The 10,658-nt window shown below is 27.4% G+C and overlaps 1 protein-coding gene across 2 annotated transcripts in view; it reads right to left on the bottom strand.

Annotated features, from left to right (window-relative positions):
* The window catches only part of LOC136076841 (aromatic-L-amino-acid decarboxylase-like), a 16,677-nt gene extending 11,732 nt beyond the window's left edge, over window positions 1-4,945 (bottom strand). The window contains exons 1-2 of one of the 2 annotated variants that reach the window (XM_065790418.1): window positions 4,642-4,924; window positions 1,349-1,533 (exon numbers count right to left, since the gene is read on the bottom strand). The gene's annotated coding sequence lies outside the window, so the exon portion shown is untranslated. Of the gene's footprint in view, window positions 1-1,348; window positions 1,534-4,641 lie in introns of both variants that reach the window. The other variant, XM_065790420.1, reaches the window with a different exon arrangement.
* Between the last annotated feature and the right edge of the window lie 5,713 nt (window positions 4,946-10,658).

The following is a 10,658-nucleotide window of genomic DNA, read 5'->3' as shown; positions in this document are numbered from 1 at the left end:
GTTATTTAGAGTTTTTAGAGTTATTAGAGTTTACATTGGTTTCGAAAAAAATTTAAGTTATTCGATTTTTCCAGTAGAATATTTTTGGATATTAATTTGTTATATAGACAAGGACCACGGTACGAAATGGAAAAGCGCGAAAGATTAGTTTTTTTAAAAGGTTTCCCGTTCCTCTGGTATGGTATCTATTTTTGCTATTTTGGAAGAAATTTTTTTAAAAGAAAGTAGGAACAAGCCCATGTTTATATTTGAGGATAAATAACAAATTTTGGATATATATTGATTTGATATACATTTAATGCTTTCAAATTTTTTACAAGTGGCTTGTTTTGCTTGTTTGCGGTTCTAACGCTGACAAAATTAAGGTTAGATTATGTCAAAACGCATTAATAAAATTGCGGGAAGTAATTGAACCACACATACACTCATATATATATATATATATATATATATATATATATATATATATATATATATATATATATATATATATATATATATATATATATATATATATATATATATATATATATATATATATATATATATATATATATATATATATATATATATTTTATTTAAGTTTGCCTTTATTATGCTTTTTTATATTTTTCTGCGAACATTTTTTTCTATCACTCACTCTATCCTTCTGAACTTATGTGATTAAAATTTTTCTTTTACATTTTTTTCTTATTCATCTTATCTCATCTGTTCATTCTCTCTTTTTTTTTCATTTTTCTGAACCTTTCTATCGTTTGTTTTTGTTTTGATTTCAACTATTTTAATATTAATGTTCCTATTACTTTTTTTTTTCTACTTGCATTAATGTAGTTTACTTTAGTATTTCCTTGTTTTAATATTTTTTTATTTTATTTGTTTATTTTATTAAGGTGTCACTCCATTGACTTGTTTTTAACTATATGAGTGACACCGAACCTAACTTTGTAAATTATAATATAATTTGTAATTTTTGATTTTAAGGTTAAATAAATGGTAAATAAAAATTATACCAAAAAGTATAACATTTATCTTTTAATTAAAAAGTTTTGAGAACTAAACTTTATTCTCAGGTCTCAGTTTCCCATAATCACTAACAATAACCATTTGACCAATGTCTTTCACAAACAACAGTGATAATAACATTTTAATACAAAAGTGTACATACATCGAGTGTACATTCATCGACTGACTATCTAGGAATAGGTGCAGCATAGTGTTCATACATCGAGTGACTGTCTAAGGATAAATGCTGCGAGTGTACATTCATCGACTGAGAGTTTTGGTTTGGGCAGAAAATTATTTCTAACTTTTTTTTAAAATAGATTTTATATTAAAAAACGAGTCTTACCGAATTCGGTGTGCGCTGTGCATAGGTCCGCCGTTATTAGTTTCAGGAATGTTGGTATTTTATCCAACGTTTTCGTTGAAGACAACTTTTCTTAGGAGTCAAAATGTTTTAACTGTTTTGAAAATTGCTATTACAATTTGTTTCACAACATCGACGAAACGTTTCTCAACACCGACGAAACGTTGCTAAAATAATAAAATGAACACTTCTCTTACTCTTTATTTTCTCAAGCAACACGTAAGCTGATCAAATTTTGCAAGTTTGTTAAAATAATGACGGGTGTTTCTTAGTATTTAGATTTTGTTTAAGTTTTTAATTTATTTTTGCTTATATCTAATTTAAATTTTTTTTTAATCAAAAATTTTGATTAAAAAAAATGTTAATTGTTAATTATTTAATTTCTTTTGCTATATGATTATTATTTAAAAAAAACTATCCCCGTATTAATTTCACAAAACTATTTTTCTCGTTTTCAAATTAAGTCGCGCGTTGCACAGTGGCTTAGTGGTGGACACAACCCCAAAAAAACAATATCTATTATATTTAAACTCATATAATAAAACACATTCAAATGTGTTTCATAATATGGTTTCGAATATAATCAATATTTTTTTAAAGGTTTTGCGGAGTTACAAATATTTGTATTAGTTTATTGTACTATTTTAAAAATTGACTTGACAATTTTAGTATCTTTTAAAAACCACGAAAATCAGTTGCGATTCCGTATAAACAATGAAAACATTAAAAAAAAAAATTGAAAATTTTTTTTAAAAATTTTTTTGTGAAATTTTTAATTTTTACCCATAGCTGCTAAAGGTGATCAAAACCGGATACCCGGCTTGGTTTGTTAAAATACAAATCTAATACTAGTTTTCCGGATAGTTAAAATCGTATTTTGATTCCGGTTTTATGAAATATCAATTTTCGAATATCTAGGCCGGGTGAATAAAAATGAGCAATTGCTTTTACTCAGTAATTGGTTAGCTTTACATGAATAAAAACAGCAGTTTTGCACAAACTTTTATTTACCTAAAGTTAAGCAATTTACTTAGTAATTGCTCAGTTTTACTTAAATAAAAACTTAACCAAAATTTCTGAAGTTTTTACTCACGTAAAACTGACCAATGACTGAGTAAAAGCAATTGCTAATTTTTATTTACCCGTTCTTCTTCTTCAATCGAATCAGAAACCGGATTTATCCGAATTCAAAACTAATTATACAAAGTAGAGAGTCTACTGTTTTTGCAAATATGTCGATGGGTTTTTATGAACTCTCGCGTGCTTAGTACAAAGGGGTGTGGTTCAAAAAAGATCTACTATACAGGGGCGGGGGTGTCTTAATAAAAGGGTGAGTGGGAATTTTTTTTCAAGTTTCATTTCAATTTATTGACGGCATATAATCAAAACCTCGTAAATCTATATCTTTTACAGAACACGCATAAAATACAGAACACGCATAAAATAATTTACAGAACACTATTAAACACTAGAACACGCATAAAATAATTTAATTTGGGTTTGCGATCATATGCACATATTTTAAACAGCTGTTGTATTGTAATTTCAATAGGATTTAATTTGCATAATTTATATAAGTTTTTTACTTTGATGAGAATTCTCTGTATTTCTCAAAATACTTAATAATCTTCTCAGTCTCCATTTTTGGCAAATAGTAATTGACAAAGAAGTAAAGGTTTGCGAGATTTTTTTAGGTCGGCAGTTTTTAAGGCCTAATTACACTGAAAAATTTTATTTTTATTAGTAAATGATATTTATATTTTATAATTTTAAAGCCGGTTTACAATGATTTTTTTTTGAGTTTTGAGAAAGCATGCAAAACACAAATTTTACAAACTTTTTTTCTCAAATAATATTTGTAATTAGTTTGCAAATATGAATCTATAAAAAATGTTTGCATGCAGCCAGTTGAAATAATTCTTTAGCAAAACAAAAATTTGAAATAATGCATACTAGTAAAATCTAAATAAGCAAATTATCAAAATAAATGATTATATTTAATCTTGGTATTATTAAAAATCATCAAATTAGTTATATTTACAAAAAAAATATATTAATTTTTGAAAATTAAATTTTGAAATTCTTATTTTGGATACACACCGTGGTATTTTATTTCAATAAAAAATTTGATCAAAATTTCAAAGTTAACTGACATTTCTTTGAGTTCTAAAAAATATCAAGTTTGTGACATTTTTTTTGGAGATGAAATTACAGCTCAACGACAATTATGGATACGTAGCAAATTCTGTGACGATTGGTTGGGTAGATCTTGCTGTTCTAATATGGTCAACAATACGTGCAATAAAAATACAAAGCTCATTTAAAGCAAAGTAGCTTTTTTGTTAATTAAAAAAACCTTTTTAAATTAATTGAAAAATATATTTTTAATTTTATTAACCAGTGGCCTAGCAAATGTGATAATGGCCAAAGTAATAAAATATTTGACTAATTACAATAAAAATTAAAAATATAACTACTTATATTTGAAAAGGCCTTTTTTTATGTGCTTCTACTTTTTTTCTTTAGTGCCCCAAAAGACTTTTTTTTTTTACCTGGGGCAACGCCCTCCTTTGTTGCCAGTATTACCTGAATTTATATCATAATTTTACAAGAAAACAATATTTAAAAATTAGTTTTCATTATTTGTGACATTAAGGGTGGAATGGAAGAAGCGAACTTGAGTCAATTTCGACTTAAACTTTACTTTGTGACCAATAGCGGCAGAGTATTTTTTGAGAGGAAAACCCATACTCTGCCGCTATTGGTTACAATGTAAAGTTCAAGTCGAACTTGACTCAAGTTCGCTTCTTGCATTCCACCTTAAGTGACCAAACTTAGGCGATTTTACGGTATGCCGCAGCCGTTTTTCAAAACGCCTTAAGATACTTAGGGGAAGGTTGCGTATATTGAGCAATTATACAATATATTGTTTTTTTGCAACCGAAATATTATAATATTTATATTTATTTTTGCAGATTATCAAATTTAATCTTTTCTCTTAAAGAATATAAATAAATAGTTCATTAAAAAAAAAAAACTTTATACCAAAACTTGCGTTATTTTCAACACACCCAATCATCTCATCTTAGAAAACAAGTTTCCTAAGATGGGCTTTTTTAATGAAACTCAAAAAAACTCATAATAACAAAAAAATAATCACAAAAAAAATTTAATTGTATCTTCAAGGACTATGCTTTAAAAAGTAATTATCTCAACCATAAAAAGTAATTATCTCAACCATAAAAGTAGTTATCTCAGCCATAAAAAGTAATTACCTCAACCATAAAAAGTAATTATCTCAACCATAAAAAGTAATTATCTCAACCATAAAAAAAAAAAACAATAACAAATCTTTCCTATCTCTAAAAAAGTTAACGATACTATTTTTTGAAAAAAACTTTCGCTCTTGAAATACCAAAATAAAGCTCCGCAGAGAATAACTTTAAGAAAAAAGCGCTTTTCTTATTAAAATGTATCTCATCTTGAGCGTCTAAAAACGTATCATTTTAACCAACTTCACCAAGTACTATCATAATTTAAAAAGCATGACATCAGCTTAACTATTATCTCATATAAACCATGGAATTCGCAGTAGTTAAGCATAAAATATTGAGGATGTAATAAATTATTGATGATCTTGTTTCGTTCTGACGTAATTACAAAATATTGAATAGTATAAAATTATAATGGGGTTGGTAAATTTTTTTAACAGTAAAACAATCAAAGAATATTAACTATACAACCAAGAAATTGAAATAAAAAACACCGTCAAACTTGTATAAATATTCTTGACCAAAAAAACTCGCGAAAAAATCATTAGTCTACCCGTAAAAAAGGTTATACCATCTTGGGAACCTCCTCATCTTACATAACTCTTCCCTATTACGTATCACATTTTTGAACTAATAATTCTTATGAATTTTTTTCAGAACGCTTTAAAATTATGTATTCAATAACGTTTGTAGATATCTAAAGTAGCTTATTTTATAAAAAAAGTCAAAATTGATTTTTTTCTTTTAGTATGCATGCTATTATATTCAAAAAATTGACAAGATTGAAAAAACACAAAATATATTGTCTCATCCAAGTGGAAAATTTGAAATTTCGATTTTAGATTTGCCCCTCTCTTGATAATTTTTGGATGCTAAAATTGCTTCTTAGACCAATAAAAATGATAGACGCGGTTTTTTCTTAAATCGTTGAAGCCACAATTTTTTTGCGTACGTGACGTCGCTTTGTGGCAAAAAACTAGAAAAACTAACTAGAAATAAGATTGAATTTAATTTTTTTAGGAATACCTCAGCAAACATTTGGTCTAAAAAAGGCGTTTTTAACACGTAATAAGTTTTAAACGTATTAGACGTTCTTTATACGCTTATAAGACACCTTTTTTAGACGGAATGTTTGCTGGGACTTCTATTAAAGTATATGAAATATATTTTTATGGAATATATACTTATAAAGAAAAGAACTATTTATTTATTATTATTGTAATAAATACAAACTCATATCCGTGAAATTATATATCTGTTCCAGTTTTATATCTTTTGTGCAATTGTATGCAACATAATTAAAATTAATCAAAAAATTTTAGATAAAGTCAAAAGAAAACTTGACGTATAAAAAGTTTATTTTGCCACAAACTGACGTCAATGCGCAAAATTATTTTGGCTTAATTTTTAGATAAGCGGTTAATAGCTGTGGCCACGTCTTTAATCATAATCGTTTTTAAACATAATCATAAGAATTAAATTTTCTTTTATGACTTAATTTTAGTGGTCTAAGATCTTCTTAGTTCCATTTGTATAGCGTTACGTACAAACATTCTTAGTTCCATTTGTATAGCGTTACGTACAAACAAGTGTAAACGTATTTAGCATATGATGAATTTGCATCATTATATGGAATAACCGTGAATAATCTATGAAATAAGAAAACTTTAAAATTTCATTTTAAATTTTAGAAATTTTTTTTGCTATATTATTATTTATTTGCTTTAAATACAAAAGCAAGATTGAAAAAACTTCAAAATTTATCATGCTAAGATGAGATCTCAAACCCCCCGAAGCGACACTGATGACAGCGCACTAAACCACCGAGCTATCAATAAAATGCATTTTTCAGAAAAGCAAACCTAATTATAAATCTCTTATAAGCTCTAGGTATGCGGAAAAGGTGCGCATATTAAGTATTTTGCTCTTAAAGTTTTTTTTCAGAATAAATTATTTTGCTGAAAAATATTGAAGTAAATAAGGAATTGGTATAGAAATAATCGGTGTGGAATAACTATGCATAAAAACGGTAGGTTTGGTAAAGACCCGTATTTTAAGGACCCAGAAAGCTAGGATATATAAGGAAAAAGTATAGAAAAGTTCGGTTTGGAAAAGACTTACAAAGACAATCAGCTAGTTTATATTAAATGGATATACTTTTTGCTTTTTTATTTTTGTAATATGATTTATTTTTTTTTATTTCTATATCAAATACATTAATTAGCTGTAACCAATTAATGTATAATTACACGTTCTAACATTCAGTGCAATATCTAAAACACCAAAAAATGCTAAATCCGTTTTCTGTTTTCGCCATTTGCATTTAACTAGTGACAATTGAACGTAATAAAGAGTCTACAATATCACGTTTATGAAAAAAACCAGTTAGTGTGCAATTGCCTTAAAACAATTTAATTTACTATCAAAATTTCTAAAATTTTTTTAAATGATTTTTAACATTTGCACAAATAGAGTAAGTATATTGTTTATGCTCTGAGAAAAAGGGGCTGCATGAACAGAACTTGTTTTTTAGTTGAGTATGGAACAAAACAATTTTTATAAAAATTTTTACTTTCCCAAAGGCAATTGTGGATCATTCAAAAAACTTAAAGTTATAAACAATATAGTCTACACAATCAGCTTGGAGATGTTAATGCCAAAAAACAATGGTATATAAATTTGCCGTTAAAAATCATTACAACATTTGTATTTGTAAAATATACAAATGACGGGAAAAAAAAAAGGTCAAAACAATCTTATCGCTTAGCCCCAAAATTTTTAAGGATACAAATTTTATTTTATGATTACATACAAGCCCCAAAATTTTTAAGATTATAAATTTTATTTTATGATTAGATACAAGCCCCTAAATCTTTAAGATTACAAATTTTATTTTATGATTAAATACAAGCCCCTAAATCTTTAAGATTACAAATTTTATTTTATGATTAGATACAAGCCCCTAAATCTTTAAGATTATATACTTTATTACTAGTCTGCTGTAATATTTTGAGAGGAATCTCTTTGAACAAAATAACTACTGAATTAATTCTACTTATGAAATAATATATCGTAATAATAACAACAATATATTTCAAACTTGTGAACATTTTTTGTGAATATATATTATAAACAGAACAATATTATAAACAATGTTTTAAATAACACACTTTTAAGTGTGCTACTTATTGCATTAACTAAAAATAATGTTTTTAAAAAACTTATTTTATTTGAAGGCTAGCAAATGCCTTACCCACTCACAAGAAAGATTGTCGTACTGATTCAGAAAACTGTCGGCCTATTTCACTAAATTCTGTCGTTTGTAAGGTTATAGAAAAAATTACTTCGCGACTTTATGGTAGACCATTTGTACACCCATAATTTATTATTCTGTCATCAACATGGATTTGTTTAAAATTGTACAACCAATCTTTTAGAAGTATTTGACATTAATACCAAAGCTATTAATGATCGCTGCTCTGCACTACTAATTCTTTTAGACTTCACTAAAACATTTGATTGTGTCTTTTCTTCTTCTCCTGAAACTAAAGGGATACGGTTTCTGTGACATGATCCTCTATTGGATAAAAGATTTGAGCAATTGAAAATAACGTGTTATTTTTGGTGAATTCTCTACTGATTGGCTAGAAATACTGAGTAGAGTTTGTCAGGGCTCGGTTATCGCTCCACTTTTGAAAATGTCGATATTGAAAAGTCTCTAGGAGTTTATTTCAACAATAAACTTGAGTGGTCTAATCAAATAAATAATGCAGCATCAAAAGAAAACCAGATGTCTGGAATTCTTGAAAGAACCTTTAATAATTGGAATCCAATTATATTTTTAAAACTATATATTACCTATGTACGCCCGCTGTGTGAGTTTTGCGCTCCAGTATATATACTATCTATGTACATCCACTGTTTGAGTTTTGCGCTCCAGTATGCAACTCTTATTTAAAGAAAGATACTTAGGCTCATAGATACATAGGCTCAAAAAAATTCAACGTAGAGCAACAAACTAGTTCCTCAATTTAGAAACATGAACTACGAATCTCGATTGGCGGGTTTGGGATTAACAAAAGTTTAAGAAAGACGAATGAGAGACAATTAGATTCAGTACTTCATAATCTACAAGAATTTCAATGAAGTCAAGCTCCTAAATCTAAATATAACACCCACTTGTTTTTCAAATTGTCCTGAAGGAAACTTACGTAACAAAATCCTCAACCATGTCGTTGTTTCAAAAGTTTGAAGTAACTCGCACAGGCTTCTTACCTAATAGAATTGCATCCAAATGGAATGCCTCGCCTTCTTCTGTTGTTTCCTCACATTCTGTCAACAAATTTAATAACAAATACGATAATTTTTGTCGCTCCATTATAATAAAGTCTACTATAACAGAGTCTCGTTCATAGAAGCTAATCACTTTTATCGTAGATTATTTATTTATAATTATAATTAAAATCTATTAAAATAATTGTTCAAAAAATTGTTTTTAGATAATGCAACCTAACAAGAATAATGTTTGGAAAGAGAATGCAGTTTTATCAAATAGGCTTAAAAGAAGTCTTGAAAAACTGAATAAATGCTTTTCACTTGTTAGTGTTTAAGCCCTCCAAAGACATGCTTTTATCCTCATTACCTAAATAAAAAAGAAAAAAAATCTCCCACTTATAAGTCATCACTAAAACATGTTGTTTTATCAATGTCAAAGCGGTACAATAAAGTATTTTTATTAGGTGTTTTATTCATATAAAAAAATGCTTTATCCAAATTTGATGAATATTTAGGTACTGAAACACAAACAATTTAGGTACTGAACAATTTAGGTACTGAACAATTTAGGTACTGAAACACAAACACACAAAAATGTATTATGCACCTGCTAATCTTGAGAAAAAACTTGAACCCCAATAAAATAAATGTTTCACAAGAGATTTTGGTCAAAAAATCTTCCGGTTTAATACAAAGAGAGCTAAAGAGAGTATTTTGGCAAAAAAAAAGTGAGTTTAAACGTGGATATGTATTATTCATAAAAAGCGTGTTTACTTTACTTCAATGTATCAGGGAATAGGTGATGCTGTTTATTAGCCACTGCAGTTTTAGACCAATTCGAAATCAATTAACCATATCAAGAAGATGTTTACTAAAACTGATAGTTCCATAAAGCTGCTATCAAGGAAATCTTTCAGTTGAAGCAATGTATGCAAACTTATGCATCATTTAATTAGCAATATAGTTTTCTTCATTTTTTGTTAAACTTTCAATTTATTTTTTATCACGTATGTGATAAAATAACATGAGTTTTTTTTATTATTATGTTGAGACCATCTTGTATTAACATTTTAAAATGATTATATTTTTACTAAACTTAGCGCCTCTCTCGTAACGTGTCATTTTGTTAGAATACTATAACATTTTTTTTCAACTTTGAACCTTAATATATGGATACTGTAGGTGTCACATAACTTTTTTTTGCATTTTTTGACACAATACCTACGATACTTACATATTCTGCAAGAAATGTTGTGTGCGATTCTTCGCCGTTAGAAATAACCTTCATTTAAAATTGACGAATCTGAATGTTTTTGAGCTTTTGCGAAAAAAAAATTTTCGCAACATCTTTTTTTTTTTTTAGAAAGAGCTTATGGGTTATGTCTGATATTAACTAAAAAAGTTATGCGCAACTTCTTTGTCTTGCTAAAAAAATGGATTCAAAGATTGCAAAAATTTTCTTTAAGATTTTTTTTTCAAAAAACGTTTTAATTTCAAAACCGGATTTCGAGCGAACGAAACCTTTTTTAAATTTTTTTTTTACCTAACAGGTTTTCTTTATATTCTGAGCTATACATAAGAAAATCAAGCAGTTTAAAAGGGGTCACTTCCACCCCTTTTAAACTGCTCGATTTTCATATGTATAGCTCAGATTTTCCTGATTCTTAAAACAAATCCCTTTTAAGCATTTATTTACTGTTTTTTAAAGGCTTTGATTATTCAGATCGCATAAAAGTAAAAAACTT

The sequence above is a fragment of the Hydra vulgaris genome, chromosome 02 (assembly GCF_038396675.1).
Source record: "Hydra vulgaris chromosome 02, alternate assembly HydraT2T_AEP".
Taxonomy (NCBI): domain Eukaryota; kingdom Metazoa; phylum Cnidaria; class Hydrozoa; order Anthoathecata; family Hydridae; genus Hydra; species Hydra vulgaris.
The sequence above is the reverse complement of the archived record's forward strand: the minus strand, read 5'-3'. Positions and strand labels throughout refer to the sequence as shown.